The sequence below is a fragment of the Pleurodeles waltl genome, chromosome 9, assembly GCF_031143425.1.
Source record: "Pleurodeles waltl isolate 20211129_DDA chromosome 9, aPleWal1.hap1.20221129, whole genome shotgun sequence".
Taxonomy (NCBI): domain Eukaryota; kingdom Metazoa; phylum Chordata; class Amphibia; order Caudata; family Salamandridae; genus Pleurodeles; species Pleurodeles waltl.
The window spans coordinates 846,069,429-846,094,459 of record NC_090448.1 but is presented as its reverse complement, the minus strand read 5'-3'; positions in this window follow the sequence as shown (position 1 = coordinate 846,094,459).

Below are 25,031 nucleotides of genomic sequence, written 5' to 3'. Positions count from 1 at the left end.
TGTTCAGTCATTTGCTATATTAGAAGATATTGAGATGCATACATACTCCCACATAAATTAATGCTCAGTTTAAATATCTCATTAGAAGTCCTCATGTAATGGGTGCCACCATCTAAAATGTATCTCATGAGTGTAAAGTAATCCATAGCTTGTCAGAGGAATGCACCAGTAACAGACACCATTTGGAAGATCTTTCTCTCAGTAGGGATACAGCTCATAATTTAATTGGTCCCTTCTTTGAGAAATCTCGTGTGTAAGAACAATAAAGTAAGCCACTTAAATAAAGTTGAATGCACGTTTTATCCCAAACAGATTTTTAAGCTTCATAGATCCCATAACCTCTTTTACGTATATGATATAGTAGATTTTTTGGTAGGTCGCTAGCAGTTAAACTTAGATAAAGAGAATCACCAGATAACTCTTATCATCATTAAAGAAGATATGTAATCCTTAAACGTTATTGAGTCCCTGGTAAAGACACCTCAGAAACCAAATCCATTTTGCCTCTAATTGTGTGAGTGTTAAGTCCCAAATTTATATCAAGAATGGAGGCTGCTATTATGCTTCTCTAATCTTGCTCTTATTGAATAGCAGCAGTCAAGAAAACTACAATTTTCATCAGGCTAAGCAACAAATAGCCAATGTGAATGAAAAATGTTACGTAATAAACACCAAACATAAACCAGCATACAATATAATCACAATACTTGACTGCGGCCAGCCCTCTTTTCTTGCTGCTTGCAGTCAAGATAAGTACTCTGTTTCCATATATAATGCATACAACAGATAGTTTGCTTTATTCATTTTTTAAAATTGGTATTGTTTGTTCTATAACCCTGTTACTGCTTTGTCTTGAAACGCTCTTTGTGCACGTTCTGAACATTTCCTTTCTTGTGCTCACTACGCGCTTTGTCAACAGCTGTAATGGTTGCTTCATGTTACCTCTGATAACCCTGCCTGACCATTATCTCCACTATTTCCGATTGCGCCTCCTTTCCATTTTTCCTAAGAGACGCTTCCTCTCACACGTCTCTTCAGCGTTTGCTCATTTCTTTGTCCTGACTCCAGACCTCCTCCTCTTTGCATCCTAAGGGGAGCAGCCTAAATCTCTTCCCTCAAGTCTTTCCCTTGGCCTCAGGCAAGAGTGTACACGCCTCCTTGGGCATGTCCTTCTATTTTCTTTTCCTCCTTGGTTGTTCTGCTAATTTCTTAGCCCCTTCCTCCCCAAATTTCATACAACTGATTGTTTTATTATGGAAATTGACAGCTCTCCCCTCATGCAATATGTAAATGATGAGGGTGAAATTTTCAAAAACAGATTTGAGTAATTTTATTCACAACACTGTTGAACAGGCCGTGACAGCCTCTATGAACAAAATAGCAAAAATGCCTGAAAACCTCTGTTAAGACTATGATGACAAAGTATTTTCAGGCCCATTCTGCTGTGGATAGCAGAAAACGTAAACTCAATGTTATGTCACCCCTCAAGTCCCAAATTAAACTCACCCCTTCTGGCGATGCATTGACTGGTGAAGTATTTTTACCCCAGATTGAGGACCTGGATCCTCACAGGCCTCCTTCTTTTACCCACTCTAAATGCAAACCTAAAGCAAGACATTTGCAGAGGGTGCCTGAACAAATTATTTCACACTTCCTTGATACGGATGATGACGCAGGTGATATTGATGATTTCTCTGATAAATTTGGGGACTAATGACCCTTCTTACCCCCCAAAATACCTAAAATGTCATTTGATTCTCCAGACCCTTTTGTTGCCAAAACTAACTTAGACTTGGAAGGGACCCTTATCTTCGACCCCTCCCCTTTTTTCATCATCCTAGCTCACCAGAATGGTTTCCTTCTTCCCATGTTGGAGACTGGTAGATAAACAGACAAGGGACAAAATAAAATATGTCCTATGCCCTAGACCCCCTTCATCCTCCAATATCACATCCACTCCTTCCATAGACCAACCCCTCCTTACTTTCTTTTCCACATTCAGCAAAGATGCTCGTAAAGGGGTAGGCAAAGCCTGGTCGATCTGCCAGGATAAATTACAGGACTCAGTGGGTCCTTTGGCCTGCATTTTTGACATGGTGGAGTCAGCAAGGCTGGAATATTCAGTCATTGATCCTTTAGATCTCTCGCTATTGATACAAAGAACATTCTGCCTTCTGGGGAACATTAATGCAGCCATTACTCACGAGAGGAGAAAAGGACTACTACTAAAGCTAGATCCAAAGCCGACAAATTTGGCAACTCTCGATCCTGGTATTAAGGCGGATGGTCTGTTATTCAGAGACTCCTTTTTTAAGGATCTCAGCGGATATGTGACTACTTTTTCTTCTAGTGCTAAAGCTCAACAGTCCCTCAAGAAGGTTTTCAACCAGCGAGTTTTAACATGGGCCGGTAAAAGCAGGAGCCACTTGACCAACTGTTCCTTTCGTCCACAAGGATATAGAGGCTCCTTCAACTCTTAATATGCGGTACAGGAATACAAACCCCAATTCTACCCTCAAAGGGGCAGAGGTTATCAGGGTAGAGGGTGCAGTTTTAGGAACAGTAACCAACAAGGTAAGTCCTCTTTCTGGCCTTCCTCCAGTAGGGGGCCAGCTTCAATAGTTTTTAGCAAAATGGAAAATGATAACTGCAGACCTGTGGGTTCTGAATAAGATGCAGGGTTATATTATAGAGTTTTATTCAACCCCTATTCAGATGTTTCCTCCCCGCCCTCATTTCTCCTCGGAAATGTCCATCCTAATTTACGGGGAAGTAATTTCTCTTTTATTAAAAAACGCTATCCAACTCACACACCCAGACCCTTCAGGTTCAGGTTTCTTCCTGGTGAAAAAGAAAAATAACAAAATGAGACCAGTTATCAACCTCAGAGCATTCAACCAATTTGTCATTTATCATCACTTAAAGATGAAAACCACAATACATCTCAGAGACGCCCTTCTCCAGTCTGATTATGAGGTACGTCTGGATCTAAAGGATGCGTACCTTACTATCCCTATTCACAGGGACCACAGAAAATTCCTCCAGTTTCACTTACCAGTTTTCTTCCCTTCCCTTCAGCCTTTCACCAGTACCTTGGTGTTTTACAAAGGTAATGAAGCCAGTAGTAGCACATCTCAGATCTCTAGGCATCAGATTAATCATATATTTGGACAACATTCTTCTCATGAGCCAAAACCATCAGACGCTTCTATCTCATCCCTACATCACTTGTTCCCTACTTTCTCTGTTGGTTTTCATAATAAACAAAGAAAAATCCATTATGATTCCTACTCCACAAATAGAGTTTCTGTATTTCTTTGTGGAATCCTTCACCGCTACCCTCCATCTTCCTCAGCAAAATCAGATTCTTTGAACTCTCCACAGTACACAAATCTCTCTCAGATCACTAGACAGGATAGTGGATCTCCTTTTTCATCGATTCAAGCTATCTTGCCCCAGCCCCTCCTCTATCGAGCCCTTCAGCACCTAAAGATCGTCATCTCAGAAAGGGTCTCGCTTATTCTGATGTTATTGGCTTTGACCAAGAGTCTCGTTCAGAACTACAGTAGTGGATAGACCATTTAGATGCTTGGAATGGCAGGACTATTTTCACATCAGCACCAGATCTTGTGTTAGAATCAGACGCAAGCCTGACAGACTGGGGCGCCCATTGTGGTCCAATCTCAAATGGAGGTACTTGGTGCATCGAGGAGTCCAAACTGAATATCAATTGTTTAGAGATACTTGCAGGCTCCTTTGCAAACAAAGACTAGCAAGAGACATAATTCAGGTGGTCATTTTGACTTCGGTGGTCTTTTACACAGACCGCTGAAGCCGCAGGTGTAAGAAGACCGCCAGTACTGGCAGTCTTTCGACTGTAATATTACGAGTACTGAAGGATTTCAGCCACAATTGGGGCAGAAATCCTTTAGCAGTCATGCCACAGCTGTCACCACCATGCCATAAGGACTCTGCCCACCATATTATGAACAGTAATAGGGCGTGGTGGGGTCCTGATGGCAGGGCGTTGCCGCCGGTGCAAGTGCCTGTTCCCGTTCCCTGACAGATAACCTCCTTGCCAGACAAGGTAAGTTGATCGTCCGACAAGGGAGGGGGGTGGGAGGGTGGTGTTGTTATGTATGCATGTGTGAATGTAAGTGTGTATGCATGTGTGAGTGTGAGTATGTGTGTGTGAATGTAAGTGTGTATGCATCTGTGAATGTAAGTGTGTATGAGTGTGTGTATGCATGTGTTATTGTTGAAGTGAATGTGTGTCTGTATGTTTGTGTGAATGCGTGTCTGTTGGTGCGAGTGAATGTGTGTATATATGCGTGTTGGTAAATGCGTGTATTTATGTGTGTTGGTGAATGCATGTTTGTATGCGTGTTGGTGAATGCATGTATGCGGGATGCGCGTGGGTGTGTGTGTGTGTGTGTATGCGGGGAGGGAGGTGATATCCTGGGGGTGGTCTTCAGTGGACAGCCGGCCCGGAGGTATTGTCCTTTGGCCCGACTGTCCTACTGCCCTACTGCCCTTGCAATACCAGCAGGGTTCTGGTGCTTTGGCAGAGGCCAAACTGCCTCACTCGTAATATGACAGTCTTCACTGCTGGCCCGTCGGCGGTGAGAATGCCACTGCAGCCCTGGCAGTCTTTGGACCGCCAGGGTCAAAATGAGGTGCTCAGTGTTCTATCCTCCTCGGTATGGACAATGTTTTGGCTGTCCGTTACATCAACCATTTGGGAGGCAACAGATCAAAACCTTTGGCGGATCTTGCAAAAAATCTATGAGAGATTTGTCTCCAAAACAGAATCTCTCTTACAGCAGAGTATCTGCCATGTAGACTCAATGGGACTGCAGACTGGCACCCCACTTTCTCAGAGATTTCAGCGACTGAAAACTTCATCCCTCAGTATTTCAGTCTCTCCTCTACAAATGGGATCCCTTTTCTATCAACCTCTTTGCTTCTTGCTTGAATTCCCAATTGCCTCAGTTCTTCACCTGGCATCCAGATCCCCTGGTTTTAGCCACAGATGCTTTCTTACAGGACTGGTCCACTTCATTCAATTATACCTTCCTTCTTTTTCTCATGATCACTAGTACTCTTGTCCAGGTCAAACATCAAAAAGCCACAATGGCGATAGTAGTACCTTTCTGGAAATCACAAGTGTGGTTGCCTCCTCTTCTAGAGCTAGCTATTAACTTCTCAGTCTTGCTTCAAATCATTTCATTCCCACCTCCTAGACCCCTTATGTCATCCCCACAACTTACTCTTCAACAAATCTCTCATCCTTTCAGCATGGAAAGTGTCAGGTCAGACCACTCTGCCATCCCTATTTCGACATAAGCTTCAGACTTTATTAACACAGCCAGGGCTCCAGGTACTAGAAAGGCAGACAGTTCTGCTTGGTCTCTTTGGTCAAGCTGGTGTCTGGGAAAGGCTCTCATTCCCATTTCAGCCAATCTAATGTATGTTATAAATTTCTTAGCAGTAGAAGCCAGGGCTGGTAAGTCCTACAGAACAATCAACCTTTACAGATCTGCAATTTCCATGCAACATACCTTAACGGAAACCCAGTGGGAGAACATCCTCTCTTTTGCCATCTCTTAAAGAGAGTAATTTTTTCTATTCCTCCTTTACCCAAATATTCAAAATTCTGGGATGTACTTGTTGTTTTCAATTTGTTTTTATCTTGGCCGGATAATGCAGATCGTTTGCTGAAAATGCTTTCAGCTAAACTCACTATGTTATTAAACATCTCTCAGTTGTTAAAGTTTTAGAGATTTCCTCTTGTCAGTTTACTCCAACTGGGGTATTGTTTTCTGTCAGTAAACGTACTAAGACTAACCTTCAATCGCTGTTCTATCCTTCCTTTCCTAATCAGCCTAAACTTTGTGGAGGTCAATGCCTTTAGGTTTATGAAGAGCACACAAACAATCTCAGAATGTCCTCTTATTCTCAAATTCTTATCTCTTTCCACAAACCTCACAAACCCGTTTCTTCTGCTGCCTTAGCCAGATGGGTCCGTTGGGTCATGTCCTCTGCAGGCATTGATACTTTGGTTTTTGGGGCTCATTCCTCTAGGTGCGCCATGGCCTCCAAGGCATTCTGGGTGGGCTCCAGACTTGAAGACATTCTGCGATCAGCTGAATGGTCCAATGATAATGTTTTTAGAAAGTTTTACTGTAAACTAGTTCATACAGCAACTTCTGTAGTGATCAACATGCTGTAAAAAAGCATAATAGGAGTCTCTGGTGTTTACATAAAATGTTGATTTTCCTAGTAAACTATGATGGAAAGTCTTAATTTTGTTAAAGACATAGAGGCGAGTATTAACCCACCACAACTCTTAGTAATTGTTGTTGTTCTTTTCCCTCCCTGATGGTATTCTCAATCTATCCACCATCTGCATCCTAGGAATTGGACAGTTCAATGGGAGTTTTCAACTGCTTCCCTGGATTCCTCTCAGTTCCAGCATTGTTTTCTTCCAGATTTTTTCTTGCAGATTCATTCTTCAAATTGTTCATGGATGAACTTTTGTCAATAACTTTTTTGCTGACTCTAGCACTTGCGATAGTTTTGTCTATTTTTCCTTTGTTCTCTCATACTTACTAGCTACTGTCACAAGAAAAGAGGGCTGGTCGCAGTCAAGTATTATGATGATACTATCTGCTGTTTTATGACTGATGTTTATTACGATACGTTTTTTGTTCCCATTGGCTATTTGTTGCTTAGCCTCATCATAATTGTGGTTTTCTTGACTGCTGCTATTCAATTAAAGCAAGATTAGAGAAGCAAAATACTCACCTCCGTGGCTTTAATAAAATTAAGACTTTCTCTCATAGTTTACTAGGAAATATACATTACCGCCTCTAGTATTCACAGGTGATCAATAATGCAAAAGCTTGTCATTATCTTGTCACAATCAGAACAATTGTGAGAGACTAATAGATATGTTTGTTCACGATTGTGACTCACGCTTGCATGTTTTGTCAAGACTTTACAGTCTAAAAAATGGATAAATGCATATATTTTGTCATACTACATGATCAATAGTAGGGTTCTGGCTACCTAAACGTCAAAGTACAACCAAATTCACATTCTCCAACTTTAGGGGAAACAAAAAACTGTTACATAATTTTAATTGTCCCTTTGGGATGGTGAGATAAATACATCTAGTATCAGTGAAGATTAGTGACAGAAAACCTTTTTATCTGTTGCCAAGAGACTTGGCTTATAAAGCCCCCTTACATTAATGGTTACACTACATATAGAGTCCCTGCTATTAATTCCTCCATGGGTAGAGCTAAGGGAGGTTTGACTACTTTTGTATCAGTAATGGCAAAGGGGGTGGATGTGCGTGTCATGGTTCTACTTTTGAAATTAGCAGATTATTTTAATGTGTTGCTGGATAACTATTATAACAATACTTTCGACCTTTCAGATACTAGTGTGATCAATAACCTTGAGATGACGATACATAGGGCAATGAATATAAGCAAGAAGGAATTAAGAATAATATGGGCTGGTTATTTTAATGCTCATTTATGTGAATCAGAGTATTTAGACCGCTGTGGGCTTCTTGATGAATATGACTGCCCTCTGCACCATTGTAAACACTCCCCTTATGGGAACGCTCTCAATCGTGTGATAGCAGCTAATTCTTTACTCTTTCCAACACCATTAGTAAAGGGGGTACCAACATTCATAAGGGGAGATGCACACACTATAATTGGTTTAATTATTTATTCTAGAGAACTTACCCCCTTTTGTTGGGCAGTTCAGGGTGAGGCTAACTTGTATTAGTAACAATAATCCTCTAACTATGGAAACAAGCTTGGGTCTGAATAGTGATTTTAGAGTAGAGGAACAACACTCAGATATGAAGATTTCAGAGCGGAAAGGTTTGACCATTAAATGGGGAAAAATAGATGACAACAGTTTTTTTTAAAGATCTAATGTTGAATAAATGGACAGATGTTATGACAGCCTTGAGCGAAGATATGCCCCCTCATGAAATTATTCATGCCTTCTCTGCCCTGACGAGGTATAATGCTGAAAAGCTGCAGTGTCCTAGTACCAATAGAAAAAGAGGACCTCGATGGTTTAATCATGCATGTACCTCCGCTCTAAAAACTTTAAAGAAAATAACCAATTTCTCCCCCCAAGACCGACATGCTATCAAAATTGCAAGAAAGAAATATAAGGATGTACTTGCTACTAGAAAGGCCGAATAGACAGAGTCTGCTTGGGTTGAACTGATTGAAGCAAGCAAAAATAGAGATACAACCGCCTTTTGGCGAGTGGTCAATCCTCCTCTTTTGAATGATCTGACCAAAATGGCTATGGACGCTGTTATCTCAGCACAAACCTGAGTGGATCATTTCTTAAAAACTTTTACTTTAGAGAATAATGCCCCTCAAGATGATGTGAACTGTTTTATGACAATGATAGATGTTCCGATTAGTGTGGCTCATAGTAATACAATAAGTGTAGCTGCTGTAAAACAGGCTATACAAGATTGCCCCTCTGACAAAGCCCCAGGCCCGGACAGAATCCCATCTGATTTATATAAAGCGCTCCCAGATTTTTGGGGACCATTGCTTACTAATGTCTTGAGATCTACCATGACTGGCCCATTAGTAGACACCTGGAGAGAGGCGATCTTTGTCCCAATCTTTAAGAAGGGGGATAGGGCAGACCCTGTATGTTATCGCCCAATCTCCCTTTTGGACAGCTCAGTTAAAATTCTAGGGCGAGTGCTTTTAAATAAACTGGAAAACTGGGCAATGGAGACAAACTGCTTGTCAGAAGTGCAATTTGGGTTTCGACCAGGGCTGGGAACAAACACTCAACCTGGCTTTGATAGTCCAAAAATATACAAAAGATAAAAGGGGATGTGTAAACTTAGCATTCATGGACCTGTCTAGTGCTTTTGATACAGTCAACAGAGAGAAATTGTGGATGGGTATGTTAAATGTGGGGGTGGATAAAGATATAATAGTTTTACTTAGTAGACTTCACACCTGCACTTCTGCGCGAGTACGATACTCCCAGGAGGGGGATTTAATAGAGAAATTCCCCTCACTAAAGGGGGTTAGGCAGGGTTGTGTGCTGGCCCCCTTTCTTTTCCTTCTTTATATAAGTGGGCTAGAGAAGTTTCTTTGTGAAATGGGGAAGGATCTGCCAATTATCAATAACTCACCAATCCCAGTACTTTTGTATGCGGATGATGCCGTACTTACCTCAAGGACAGCAAATGATCTTCAAATTTTATTGAATGCTTTTAATACATTTATGGGAAACCTCGGTCTTAAAACCTATAGATCAAAGTCATTTGTGATGAAGAGTGGGCCAAAGTCAGCAAAAACTAAAAAAAATCTTTTGGAAGGGGAAGAAATACTCAAGGTCCCACATTTTACGTACTTGGGGATCCCCATTGATGTTGATTTTAATTGGAAATTTTTAGCAAACATACACTTAACACAATTCCAAAGAGCCATAGATGCCGTTTTTTAAATTTTCAAAAAAGTTGGGGCATAAACCCTTAAAAGAGATGGTGACTGTTTTTATTAGTAAATGTCTTTCTATTGCAACATTTGGAGCAGAGGTCTGAGGTCATGCTGAATGTTCGAGCCTCCAGGTTGTGGAAAATATGTTCCTAAGCAGATTATTAGCAGTCCCGCAATCAACTTCAGTAAAATTTTGCATGAAGAAGTGGGCTTGAGAGGTATATCTGATTACATAAAGCTTCAACCTGTATTGTTATAGTTAAAAATCTGGTCAAAACCTGAAGCCCACTTATGTAGAACTGTGATCCAGGACTGCCTTTTACTATCTCGATCACTGGACATACCTTGGCTCAGATATGTCCAATCTTTTTTCGTTTCCTTTGGATTAGGGGAGTTTTTCCTCAAGCCAGATCTATTGACAAAGCTGGATATTAAAGGGGTAAAGGAAATGTATTGGCAGCAAATACATGATTTAAAGCAAAATACAGGGACAGATAAAAATCAGGAGAGGATCCAGTCCCATTAATTACATCCAAAGTTATACTTGGTTATTACTAACCTTGAACGACAAAGGTTCCTACTTACCAGGTTACGTTTGAATTTAATACATTATCTGGTAGCATTTCCTATTTGCGGGACCTGGTTTAAGAATCTTCCACTGTGTTGCTGTGATGGAAAAACACCTCAAAGCACTCTGCACTTTATACTCTTTTGCACTTTTTATGATATCCCCAGAAAAAGGTTTTTACAGCCCATTTTTCTGTCTAAAAGCATTAGAACTAGCCTCCTCCGGTCACACGAGCTTTATTCGGTCTAAATAACCATCAAAGCAATAACTTACAACAATAAAATCATAATCTATACATAATAAATATATAGCAACAATGTTAAAAAGTAGATAATAAGAATAAGATAAAAATGCTATAAAATGAGGGATCTGCAAGTGTACAAAGAGAAAAAATTAATATAAGTGAGGGGCAAGTGTCAAAGTTCCTTTTGTTGACTGCTTTAGACTTCCTCATCGGTTATTTATAAGAAATTCAATAAATATTTTTTTTTAGGTTAAATAAGGTAAAATTAGGGATCAATTAATATCAAATCACTATAATCCTTTTTTTTAAAAGCATGTACGTGTGTGCCAAGCGGACGCAAGGAACTTGCTGACCGCACAAGTTAGGAGAGAGGAACAATCTCTCAACATCAACCTGAGGGCATCTCTACACGTTCTCAACCCCATGTTCCTACAAGCGGGACGAAGCCATTTCCACCGAGCAATGCCATAGGCAGGACAAAAAAACATAAAGTGCACTACAGTTTCCACAGAACCATTACAGCAAAGGCATTTATCGGATAGCAGGGTGGAGCCCCATGAACTAGAAAAGGGCTTCAGAGGGAGGCATCCATACCTAAAACGAACATACAAACTTTTGCTTAATTGATCAATAATTAAGTCCAGGAAGGGTTCGAAGTGTGGAAACCACTTATAATCGAGAAAAAGAGACATCAACCTACCATGTGAAGTACAAAACAGATGTTTTTCCCTAACATGGGACCAGTAAACAGATTTCAGGTGATCCGTGTGAGCCCTCCTTAAATTATTGGGCTGGCTCCAAATGTGACTGAGTCCCAAGGTATGGAACCATTCTGAAATGTGCTTGAACCAAGGGATAGAAAGTATGTTTGGTCTATCCAGTAAGTCTTGCAAAGATTCCTTGTAGGTGACTCATTCAGGGATAGTCCAGATACAAACCCAAAAAATTAAAGGCCTTAAAGCTATTACATCAGAAATGCGAGGGAACCCTAGGTCCAAAAACACTGGAACCAGGGGCGTACTACGAGGACATGCCACGAGTGATCTTGCGAAGCTATTTTCCCCCACAGATAACTTGCTAGATTTAGAGCAACCCCAGACCTCAGCACCGTAGACCGCGGCACTCTGTGACTTGGCTAGATAAATTTTAATAGCTGGGGAAACAACTTTCTCAATATTAGACATTTGAAAACGCAAATTTGCCCCTGACCTATGTGCTAGGATGGCTGAGCTTTTCCCTACCTGGGCCTGTCAGTTCATATCATTGCAGATTCTAACCCCTAAATAATCAATAGAGCATGCCTTGCTCAAGGGAACCCCATTATGCAAAATGTTACATCGTTTTGAGCTGCCAGGACCAAAGATCATAAGTTTTGTTTTACTAGAGTTAAGTTCCAATCCATGATCTGCACAAAACACACTAAACCTATCCAGGAGAACCTGAAGGCCCATAGGTGTTTTAGAGATCAAGAGGGAGTCATCAGCACATAAGAGAATTGGAACTTTTGAATTATTCAAGGAAGGGGCATCGTTTTGACAGCCAGTTACAACTTGCACTACTTCATTGATAAACAACGAGAAGAGAGTAGGTGCCAGGACACAGCCCTGGCGTACTCCCCGCCTGATATTAATACAATCAGTAAGTTCCCCCTGGATGCCCCATCTAACTCGAGCATAGGTATTCTTGTGTAATCTTTGAATTAGATGCACCAAGTTCATCGGGACGCCAATTTTCTTTAGGACTTCCCACAATTTCTGCCTTGGAACAAGATTGAACGCAGACTTAAGGTCAACAAAAGCAACATACACGTTTTGTTTGGCCAAGGTAGCGTATTTCCAAAGTAACAAAAAAAATCTAAAGACTTGGTCCATAGTACTGATTTTTGAACGAAACCCAGCCTGGAGGGGAGATAGGACTTGGTTAGCTTGGACCCAGTCCATTAGCCTGTCTAGGAATTGCTTAGAAAAAATCTTTTGAAGATTATCAATGAGGCTAATTGGGCGGTAATTGGCTGGCAGTCCCACATCTCCTTTTTTGTGAATAGGGATAATTTCGGCTCCGAGCCACGAGTCCGGAATGGGGCTACCTGCTGCAATGGCATTTGATAAAGTATTAATGTACCACTCCCAAATAACGGGCTCAGACTTAAACAGGTCCCCCGGTATCTTATCGGGACCAGGAGCCTTAGCAGGTTTCAAAGAATTAATAGCTACTGTGGTTTCAGCAATTGTAAAAACAATGCCCTCCGTGGGGCCCTCGATGAGAGGTCTGCATTTGCCACCCGTATAGGCCTCGTGATGCTGTTGCACAGATGAGGCATAAATCTTGGAGAAATGAGCCACCCATCTTTCAGGCTGGATATGAAAATTAGGAATAGCACTACCCTCTCTTTGCTTGTGAGTCAACAACCTCCAAAAAGAGCCCTCGTCTCGATTTTCAACTGCCTCCAGCAACTTCTGCCAGATCTCAAATTCCCAGTTTTTCTTCGCTAGATTCAGGGCCTTAGTGTAGCTAACTCTAGCGGTCCTGATCTCCTCCTGTGAGTGCTTGCGGAGGGCCAATTTAAGATTAAGCCTAGCAAGGTCGCAGTCATTGTTAAACCAGTCCCTAGATCGGATAGCATATAGAGCATGTCTCACAGTGGTTTCTTTGTAAAAAACATTCTGTAGAAAATTTATCAATTCAACATGAATTTTCATGATTGGAAGACTATCGACCTCTTGCTTTTCAAGACCAGAGAATGACTGTAGAAAAAAAGAATATATTTGTTTAACAAAAAAGTGGGTTAGATATAACTTTTGGCTAACTAACACGGGTTTGCCTGGAGTTTAGGGAAGGAATCGGGACATCAGTGATCTCTAGGTGCTGAGTTCTCCCAAATGCTTTGTTGAATAGAGTAAGGCATAGAGGGTAATGATCGCTGTCATGACGGAATTCAACCTTCATATCCAGAATGTGTGACCAAAGCCTGAAGTCAACAAAAAAATAATCGATAGTGCTGAAAGAACACCCCGCTTAAAAGTGGGGGCACGGTCTAGATCAGATCTAGTCCGACCATTACATTCCCTGAGTCCATGGCGTAGGCAAAGGGAAGCCATCTGTGTAGCGGCATAAGAACCAATGCTAAGAGAATCATCCTTCGCTTGGGGAATACCCCAGGAGTCGTCTTCTCCAGTTGTTAAATTACCTACGAGGTTCTTGGATACAAAAGAACAGTTTATGTCGCCCCCTATCACCATATGGTTAGAAGGATGCAAAGATTCCATATACTCAACTAGCTGGGCAAGTACCCTTGATTCCATATTGTGGGGGACGAACCTCGCGTACACGTTGACCAAGGTCATTATGAAACCAGGGTGAAATATAAGTCTGACACCCATGAGATCTAATGAGTTAAGGGGTAATACAGAATGGTCGCATTGCAGTTTCTTATTCACTAAAATCATGAGCCCACCCATAGGCCTACCAAAGCTTCCAGAGGCAGGCTGAGCTGCGACAGAATAAGTTGTGAACCCCTCAATATATATTAACTCTTCCAACCAGGTTTCCTGAAAGAGGCATAAATCATGCTTAGAGATGAAGTTAACCCATCCAGGATCTCCCATCTTTTTCCTTATTCCAGCCACATTCCAAGATAAAATATTAAGTACAGAGGGCACGGGTGTGGGTCTAGCTCTCGGGGATATGATTGAGTTCAGAACCCTTGATCGTTTGCCTCTATGAGACATAGCAACTGAAGTGGGGGACACTGAGGGAGAGACGACATTTAGTCAATCTAAATCAGATAACCGGGGGGAGCGGATCTTGGTCAAAGCTGATCGATTGCTATTTAATGGACCCAGAGCCCTTCCCTCATGAGTATTGGAAGGACTATCACTCCTTCGTAACTCCCCCCCTGGAGAATACATGTAGAGGCCAATTCTGATATTTCTACCAGATGTCAGACAATGAGTCCGTAGGTTGAAAGCCATAAGGTTATCAACCATAGAGGTGTCAAAAAAGAGGATTGAAATATAATCAAAATCTGAGTCTGGTTGAGCATATCTACGTGCCTCACAAATATCAGAACGGATAACAGACAGACATTTCCTCTGGATGCGAAACCAATAGACAACTTTATTAATGAGAGAATCATGAGACTCTCTCTGCCCAGCACATAACCTGGGGACCCCTGTCATATAGATGTGTACATCCTTCCTGCTCTGATCATGTCTCCCCTTTGAAACTGTCACCTGAATGAATTTGGATTGACCTTGGCGTGAGACTCTGGGTGGACTTGCTGGCACCCGTGCACCCTTCCCAGCCATGGCTCCCATGGACAGGGGATTTGTACAGGAAGGACGTGGATCGTTATTTGTTGGAGCGGGAATTAGCATGCGACCGAAGTCGGTGGGGTTGCCATCGGATAGAGAGAGGCAACTCCCCTTTTTATTTATTGCCACACTCATAGACTTAGCCCCCAGCTTTGGACATTTGGGGTGAGAAACTAAATTGACCCCAGTGTCTAATGTAGCTAGCACGTTAGGTCCTCCAAACAACTCAGGAAGGTGGTCATTCGTGCTAAGCGATTTACAATTACACAATACCTTCGTCTCAGATAGTCCCGAAATTTTATACAGAATAACCATTACCAAGGATTTTAAATTGTCCAGCTTCTGGAAAACAATTTCTAGTTCAAGTGACATCTTGCGTTGAGCCTGCCGGACCAATTCCTCTGTATCAGGTTCCACAGAAATTAAGGGCGGAGAACAACCTGGGCTCTCGCTAGAAGTGGATAGGAGTTGAAATCTATTGGAGCAGAGAATATCACTAGAAACTACAGAATTGGAACCCAAATGCAGAGAGTCCCTAAATTGGTTACATTCTGCAACATCAACACTTGAAGTAGGCCTCATTGACGATGAGGAGATTGCAGCCTCAGATATAGGAGGGGGATGGAGGTCCGCTTCTACAGACAAAAGAGGTGTCCGTAGTTTCTTGATGAATAGACCTGGGATCTTCCTAATAGTCGAAGTAGCAGGAATGGAGGGAGTGGTAATGGATGGACTCCTCAATATTGCCTCTACTTCCTCAAACAAGGAGTCAATAGCTTGAAATTGATTCCTAATGGGCTTGGGAGGGTCATCAATTTTCCGACCAGCTCGTTTCTTGTGTTTTTTTGGCGCCAGAAGGTGGCGCAGGGACATCATCTGCCTTGCGCTTCCCCATAATTAACTACAGCGTATCCGGGCCAAGGACTGGGGACCCCAAGAGCGAAAACAAAAGGGAAATTGAATAGTGATGACCCAGCCCGCGAGGATCTCCTAGGTGTAGGAGGAGAGCAAAGGTACCTGGGACAGGGGATCCCACCAGGCACTTACCAGGCACTGGCAAGCCTGCTACTACCACAGTACAGATGAAAGAGGGGGGCCCCAGTCCAGCCTTATCCGGTCTCCGACGGGCACAGGATGGGCCCGCCCTTGGCCCGGGCGTTGGCCGGGTGCGCCCGCGCGTGTCCCGCGAGGCCGGAGCGCTATTCAGAATTTAAAGGGCTCCTGCCCTTGGTGAAAAGTCACTGCCTCCTCCTCCACGGCCCCAGGTGCAACAGAAGCGCGTCCCGCGAGGCGGGAGCGCTATTCAGAATTTAAAGGGCTCCTGCCCTTGGTGAAAAGTCACTGCCTCCTCCTCCACGGCCCCAGGTGCAACAGAAACGCGTCACCTCACTTTTTTGCATTTACATAAACTGGGTGACGTAGAGACGATACAGGCTGTGTTAAATAATATATATGCTGCTTTTAGAATCCGAAATTTGTATTAATAATGTTATTTGTTAATCCACTGCTAAGAATTGTGTATAGTTGTATTTATTGTATGTCTTTTAAGGTCTATAGGAACCAAATAAAGTATTAAAGAAAGAAGAAGTTAGTGCTCCTTTCTACTCTGCTCATCCACCCTGTATTTCATGTTTCTGAAAATGGTAATTCCGGGTGCTCACTTTGTAAACTTTAAGCCTGAGAGAAACTTAAAGAATGTAAACATAATTTGCATATGTTGGACCTGGCCCTCTTTGCAGGCTCATCCCCAAACTTTTTGCCTCTCTACTCTGATTTTTTCTGACCTGTTTTGTTGGCTTTAGGACTCTGAGCACTTTACCACTGCTAACCAGTGCTAAAGTGCATATGCTCTCTGTGTAAATTGTACTGTTGATGGGTTTATCCATGATTGGCATATTTGATTTACTAGTAAGTCCCTAGTAAAGTGCACTAGAGGTGCCCAGGGCCTGTGAATCAAATGCTACTAGTGGGCCTGCATCACTGGTTGTGCCACCAACATAAGTAGCCCGTAATCATGTCTCAGACCTGCCACTGCAGTGTCTGTGTCTGCAGTTTTAAACTGTAAATTCGACTTGGCAAGTGTACCCACTTGCCAGGCCTAACCCTTCCCTTTTCCTACATATAAGACACCCCTAAGGTAGGCCCTAGGTAGCACCATGGGCAGGGTACAGTGTATGGTTATGGTAGGACATATACTAATGTGTTTTATATATCCTGACAGTGAAATAATGCCAAATTCCTTGTTCATTGTTGCAAGGCCTATCTCTCTCATAGGTTAACCTGGGGGCTGTCTTTAAACATGTTTAAAGTGTAGATTCCCTTTGGGATCAGATAGATATGTAAAGTGTGAGACCTCTGAACTCACAATTTAAAAATACATCTTTTAGTAAAGTTGGTTTTAAGATTGTGTGTTTGAAAATGACACTTTTAGAAAGTGGGCATTTTCTTGCTTGAACCATTTCTGTGACTCTATCTGTTTGTGGATTCCCTGTCTGGGTTAGTTTGATAGTTGGGCTGTTTGCACCGCTCTCCAGACAGTGACACAAAGGGGGCTAGGGTGTAGCCTGCATATTCTGATGAGCCATCTGTGCTAGGAGGGAGGTGAAGACCGGTCACTCGCACCTGAAAGGGCTGTGCCTACCCTCACATAGTGTAGTCTCCAACACCCTGGTGTGTGTCTGAGGTCTTGCCTGGGCAAGGGAGGATTTCACAAACAAGTGAGACTTTTTCCTTTGAAGTACACCTACTTCAAAGGCCAAAATGGGTATAAGAAGAACACCCCAAACCACAGAATTTGGACACTTCTTGGGGTAGACACTCTACGTCACGGACACTTCTGGACAATAAACCTGCTGGTGAAGAATCCCTGAACCAAACCTGCCAAGAGGAACTGCCTAGCTGCCCAAAGGACTCACTGGGATTGCTTTTCTGAAAAGGACTGCTGCTTTGCTGTTGCCCTGCTGCCTTGCTACTCTCTGGCTGTGCAGAGAAGTGCTCTCCAAGGGCTTGGATAGAGCTTGCCTCCTGTTCCCTGAAGTCTCAGGACCAAAAAGACTTCACTCCTTCAACTGGACTCCTTGAGCGGCAAAAATTTGACGCACAACCTGCTAAAAACGCCACACAGCCTGCCCTGCGTTGACAAATTCACCAAACCGGAATGGCGCAGCCCAACTTCACAAGGAGAAGATCGATGCAGCGGCTGCATAGCGATCGGAACTTCGACGCACGGGCCACTGGATTGATGCACAGCCGACCCAAAACGATGCAGCCCGACTTCCAGAGAGAAATCGACACAGTGCCTACCGTGCGGGAGAAATTTCCACGCAACCCCACTGGATTGACGCAGCACTCGTGACTTCGCTCTGCAAGCCCAGGATTCCACGCACCGTCCCTGGGGCACCAGAAAACCCTGAAACCCGAAGAGGAACCAAGTCTGCGTGCCGGAAATCGACGCAAACCCTTCCCTTGCGTGAAAAATAACGATGCAAGACGGTGTGAGAAGGGGTGAAACCGACACTCACTTCCCCATTTTCCATGCATCGCCTCCTCTGCATCTCTTGCGGGGATTTTGAATGCAAACCAGGTACTTTGTGCTTGCAAGAGACCTTTATTGTTTTTAAGAGACATTAATTTGTTTTTCAAACACTTAAGACAGTTTATATCACTTTTACAGTGATATCTCAACATATACTTATTGCATTTTAATTGTTTTGACCTACATTTATCCAGCTAAATATTATATATTTTTGTAAACACTGTGTGGTGTATTTTTGTGGTGCTATACTGTTTTCTTGTATGATTTATTGCACAAATACTTTACACATTGCCTTCTAAGTTAAGCCTGACTAGTCAGTGCCAAGCTACCAGAGGGTGGGCACAGGATAATTTGGATTGTGTGCCTGGTGAGAGTGCCATGATATTAGATACATCTGGTGCAGGGCCCTATTGAAACCCTACGGTTTGGCTCCAGAAGTTGAAAGAGGAACACACAAAAAATGAAGACATACATGCCACTGTATTTGCCATTTTACCCTCCAAAATTGTATTATTCAGACACTGAATACATACATTCTGGAGACTCCAATCCTTCAGCAGGCTGAGCGATGTAGCACTATAGGAGCCAATGAAGGTGGATACGTTCAGTGGGAGGTCCCACCAATGCTCTTTTTCACATACTAAAAACTTCAGAGTATGAAGAACCTGGAAATCTTGCCTGCCAAGATTGCCCTTCCAATGGTCTGTTCAGCACTTTGTCCCTGTACTCAAAAGTCTAGAAGGCTTAACTTTTTGCGCTTGATGATGTTCTTTCTCATGGTCACTCCCAAAGTTCCCAAAGCCCCAAAGGCAGCCTGTAAGGAACCAAGGCTCAGGCATCAGGGTGAGTCAAGTTCATCTGCTCTCTTCAGCCAGGAATCACTCATTGGGCCCACTGCCCACTAGTCTGCTTGGCCTTCCAGAAAAGGTATCAGTCTTTTTCTTAATGTGCTTGGGATCACTAGAGGTTAATTGAGCTAACTCTTGAGAAGCACTTGGGTACAAATTAGAGCTAATCTAGTTGTCTGTCTTCTTCCAGATAGATATAACTATAGGTTCATCCTTGTTTGTGTCTTTGTCAAGTCCAGATGTGCTCTGATGTGCAGGGGATAGGAATCCTTTTATATTTGGACACTATAGAGTTGTTAGTGGTAGCTCTCAATCTTATCCCATTCAATTTTGCCAGTTTGATTTTTGACACATATCAGAATAGTACTTGGGTTACTTTCCTAACTTCTTCATAAACTGCCATAAAATATGCTTATATAAAATACATATTTATTCAAAGACAGGTTTTCTAATTTGGGACAACCAACTGCAGAGTATACTGTGAAATGCCTTTTATGTAGTCGCAAATGTAGAGGCAATCATGGCACTCTCAAATTTAGTGCTTTCTAATTTCTGCACATTATCGTCCAATATTTTGTGGGCTTCAATGCACTGTTTATAGCTGACTTGGCTAAAGTCAAATGTAGGCTTTTATGTATATGAAACCATGCCCTTTGGAAGTTGTCTCTTGCAGCCTTTCTCAGAGTGTTGGGAGGAGAACGAAGACCCAAATTGATGTTTACCTGCAGGGGTAGAACTTTGATGAATGTGTGACTACAAGGCTCCCCTCTTTCCCCTCCTCCAGGGGTTTATGAACGTCCTGCAGTTAGGGACCCCTAGACAAAAAGGGAAAAACACCTTCCTTGGGGCAACCAGAGATTACTAGCTGGTGTTTTATGTATGCATGTCCACTGAGTGAGTGTATGAGCATAATAACAGGGATATAAATAGGGATAAGGAGGGTTCTGGTCCTGAGGAAAGCCCTGGACCCCAGATGTGGCCTTTTCAGGGCTGAAACATCTCAACCTATGTAGACAAGAGTCGCATAGTAAAGCCTTGTGTGTCCAATTGTTTATCTTAACCATCCCTTCCCTACCGCCTTAAAACAAGTTTTCTGGTAAGACAGGTGATAGGGATTTTAGTTGGATCCCCAATTCCTATATCCTCCCTGAACAGTCCCTCAGCCTGTGACGAGTGACCATCCATCACTAGAGCATTCCCTGATGAGCACAGGTTGGCCGACGATGAAGCAGGACACCCAGGAGGTATGTAACCCATCCCGTTTTTTTTTAAGCAAATGTCCCCCGGGTCCTAACCATAGTGTCTGGGAAATACACATCACTAAGACTAAACTAGTTACTCAGCACTAAAGGTGATTGGTTCCCAAGCTGGAGAGTGCGCAAGGGCATGTTTATTTTTTCGATGTATGAATACATTAGTCTACCATGGCATATTACTGTCTAGCCTACAAAAGGTTGTACAAATTTACAGGGCATACCTTTACCAAGCATATCTGTACCACGCATGCCATCACCATACATATGCCTTAACCACGCTTGTCTTTACCATGCAAGGTAAGTATAATTTAGGTAAGTTGAACCACCCCACCATATATTTTTTTCTTTCTTGGGGGAAATATCCTAAACCCTACCTTTTAAAATTATCAATACCACATTAAACCCTTACCCACACCCACCCTCAAATGCTCTAAATATCCTTACCACAAAATACCCTTACCCACCCGCAAACTCTAAAATTACACTTACAACCCTGTACCCCTACCCACTCCAAACCCTAAAATCCCTCCTCCCACCCTATACAATTCCCAATCCTAAACCCATGCAAAAGCAAGCACTCTGCTTCCAGCAAGTGGGAGCTGTCAAAATGTTCCCACATGCTGGAAGAAGAGTTTTCATTGCTTTGTCTTCCCGCAGACATGCGGGCAGGGAAAGAGAATAAAGTATTGGTCCCACACACAGGGAGCTGCATTTTCATGGCTCCCTGTGTGCGGGAGCAATTCCGCCTCCCGCAGGGGGTGGGGAGCCGGCTGGGACTCCAAGGGCCTTGAGGCTACTTTCCGGTCCCTTGCTTAACATCACCACTAAACAAAGAAGCACTTACTCCTGTAAAGTACAAATCATCCACGTCTGCAGTTCCAACTTGATGAGTTTTCTGATGAAGATGCTTAAGGACAATCACACAAGGACACTGAAGACATGAGCTCGGCATCCTTAATGCAGCTGTAGTGTAGGAGATGCACTACACATGCACTATACATTTATCCAACATGTATCCAACGAGATAGCACTTACTAATTAGCTAGTAGAAAGTACTATGGTTATGTAGGCACTCACACCCTCGCCATGCACTGCTAACTACCCCACATATTACAACACTCCTGGCATCTTTGATAACATCATTTATAATATCAATGTAATATTTGCAGTAAAAATATTGATGAGATAACTGCATGGAAGGGGCGTGAGTTATAGTTTACCTTAGAAAATGAGTTACAGTTAATTGAAATAGCTGAATCTCAATGGTTTTGTACATTTGAAATGTGAGCCTAACTACAACTTGCCTGTAGCCTTTGTGTTTTTTAAGTGAATATATATGTGTATCTATACGTGTGTGGATTTACCTTCAAGATATAATAATTACCATGTCTGGTAAGGCAAGCATGGTAAAAGATACATGGTAAAGGCATTGTGCGGCAAAGCTTTGTGCTAAAGGCATAATAAAGACTATTTCCCCTACAATATATCACATGCACATGTTTGTAGGATTTTTGGCAACACTGTCTAACTGATAGTACTTTGGAGTATGGCCTCAACATGCTGCCAGTTTGCAACGAAGAAAGTACTTTCTAAGTGAAGCATAGCGATCATATAACAAAATGCAGTTTCTTTTTCATTAACTATATATTTTAACCAAGTAGATGATACATATTTATGGATGCAATCTTGTGTAAGGAGTAGTTAATGAGGTAAATTAACTTAGAGATTGGAATAATGCTGTTGTTTCCCAATAATGTAGTTGTTCATGTGAATTGGGCTTCTAAAATACATACAGTGGATTTGAGAATCAACCAATTTATTTTCTCCTGATTGCAGATTCGGATTAACAATTTTTTTTTTTTTTCCAGACTTCAAAACAATGTCATAAAAGAGACGTTAATTTAGTCGTTTTAACAGTTTGTGCTTGGTTGCCCTCTGTAGTGTATTATTTAATATGTAATTAATTGTTCTTTGTTTTAGTTTATTTCAAATAAATGCTATTCAAATAGATACGCGATTGAGGATTAAACCTGAATATAATGAGTGACTGCAAACTAAATTATTTAAATCTTTTAAGAAGATGGAATCCTCTGTAATGACATTGAAAGTGAGTCCCTTTACTGTGAATGCTCTCTATTCATACATTGTTCTTTCATAAACTCTCTGGAATATAACATCGAGTCTTCTCTATTGCTGAGGTATCTAGCGGAAGTGAGGAGCAGTCTTTCTTCTGCGCCCAAGAAAATACACAGGCAGACTAGGTAAATGATTTAGCCGAAAGAGAATAAAGGCGAAATGTCTCTTGACCTTCTTAGAAACAATCAGGCCACACAAGAAGTTAGTGAAGGTTAAGTAGCATGGTGAGAGTAAACAGTCTCCAAAAAAATTGGTGAATAAAGAATCAGTTATTGATCCAAAATTACAATTGAAGATAGAAGAATATTTTCGTGACAAGCAACTATGGCTTAGCTATAACTTTACTAATCAGAATTTTAGCGAAACAATGTCCCTTTATTGCTGCGTGGGAAATTTTAAATGAGGGGGTTTTGCCTTGGTTTGTGAATCACTACTGTCAATTGAAAATCTTATACTCATTCAACTATCTCCTTGGATCCAAAAATGAAAGCTCTTATTGCTATGCAACTGATTTATATCATCGCTTTGCACTGGGGGGCCTTGGTTAGATCCTGTAAGACAAAACAGACTTTCTAGCTTGAGCTTCAATTTTACTCTGTAACTGACTGATTAATTGAAGCTGATGAGGGGAAAAAGCCTGCTCATTTAAGGGTGTCACATGAAGCAAGACTTGATGTAAAGCGGTTGGAGAAATAATATGTTCTACATACTAAGGAAACGATATTGATCCTGTGCACTGTAATAACTTGAAAGAAACTTCAGTAACTTGCTTCTTTAGAACACTGGAGTTAGAAGGGAAAGTGACTACAAGAGGGAGTGCTATAAAAATGGAAGTAAAGTGAGGAGATAGGAAGGGAGGAGGTAAAGTGAATAGGGGATAGTGATGGGATGATCACGAAGAAAATGAGAGGTAGTGAATGTATTGACAGCGAAAGCCATATTAGGATATACTGGAAAGTCAGAACAACAGAGAGGGAAGGTTAATGAATGACACGTTGGGGAGATTAATATCAGAGGGGATTGTGATGAAGAACTGGAAAAGGAAGTAAGTATATTTTGCTTCATCTTTCGCATCGTGCCAGACTGTCACTTTCTGGTCACTTTAGAGAGACTATACTCACGGAAGCAGAACTGTTTTTTATTATAGTGATAAGGCTGCCAATAGAACATTCAAATCTAAGCACTAATTACTAATATGAGAATGGATTGCAAAGCCCAGGAATTGTTGGTGCTTTAACACTTGAAAGCATGCTCTGAATTGTATGTAACCCATGCTGCATGATTTGCAGATCTCTCTGTGCTGGCACATATTTCTATTAAATGTTTCTTCTATAGCCTATTCTTGTCTTGAAAGATGCTACAAATGTGTCTTAAAACAATAGAAACAGTATTACTTACACCCTTAACCATCTACTAAACTGCTTTGGGATGTGCTGATGTGTATTTAGAAAATAACACCTGCTTGTGTGATTGAAACATTAACATTATATGAATAATGGAAATTAATGAGGTGTTACACTTATGTATGTAAAATTGTTCCTGCAGAAGTAAAGGAATGCATGAGAAAGGAAGTAAGGGTATCAAATCCCTGCTGCTTGTCAAGAGAAGCATTGTTTATTTCTGAAACATATCAAGAAAGGTATATCTTTGCTAATCAATGTATCAATCCATATAATTATAAAATGTGTCTGAGGGAAAGAATATTTATTCAAGAAGAGAGCGAGAAGATAGAGAGCGAAGGATGACCATAGTGACTTTTGCTTCTTCTGCTGCTGCTGTCGGAGCTGAGAGCCACAGATGATTAGAGAGCAGGTTTGAGCATAGAAATCTGTGTGAGAGCCACCAGGCTCTAGAGCTATTAGATATCACCGAGTTAATCATTGTACTGCAGAGATTGTATTGAGGCGAGAGATAGTGGATAAATTGTTTCAGAATAGAGTGATAGCTTTAAGCACATGAGCTAGAGAACTTTAGTAAATATAAAAGACTGAAGCCTTCCTTACAGCTTCGGCGGCATGCTGGCCACCCCTTTAGGAGTTTTCCGCTGGGCCAGCAGTCGACAACAGTGTTTCTGCCTGCTGGCACAGCGAAAACTCACCACAACAATGACTCCAGCTCATAATCGAGCCGGCGCCAATGTAGTGGTGTATCACGCATTTCACTGCCCGTAATTCAGGCAGTGAAATGCGTGATGGGGCTGTCCATGGGGGCCTCTGCACTGCCCATGCCAAGTGCATGGGCTGTGCAGGGGCCCCCATGAGGCCCTCGATGCCCCTGCGAAGGCTGGCAGAAAGGGGGACTCGTAATCCCCAGGACAGCGCTGCTTGCAGACCACAGAGACCGCCAGGCTGTCGACAGGCAGCAACCTGCAGGTGCCACTGGTCGGGCTGTGGCCCGTGTGCCATGGTCATAATAGGGCGGTCAGACCACCCTGTCTTGAGACCGGCACACTCGTAATGAGGGCCTGAAAGTTTTTTTCTAATTTTCCCATGCTTTGAGAGAGTATTATTCCAACTTATCACATTCTGTAAGACAAAGAAAAACAGAGTAAGGACAGATTGAGAACACCTTCATGCACGTTTCTTTAACTTTGTGCTCTATTAATAAAATTATATTAAT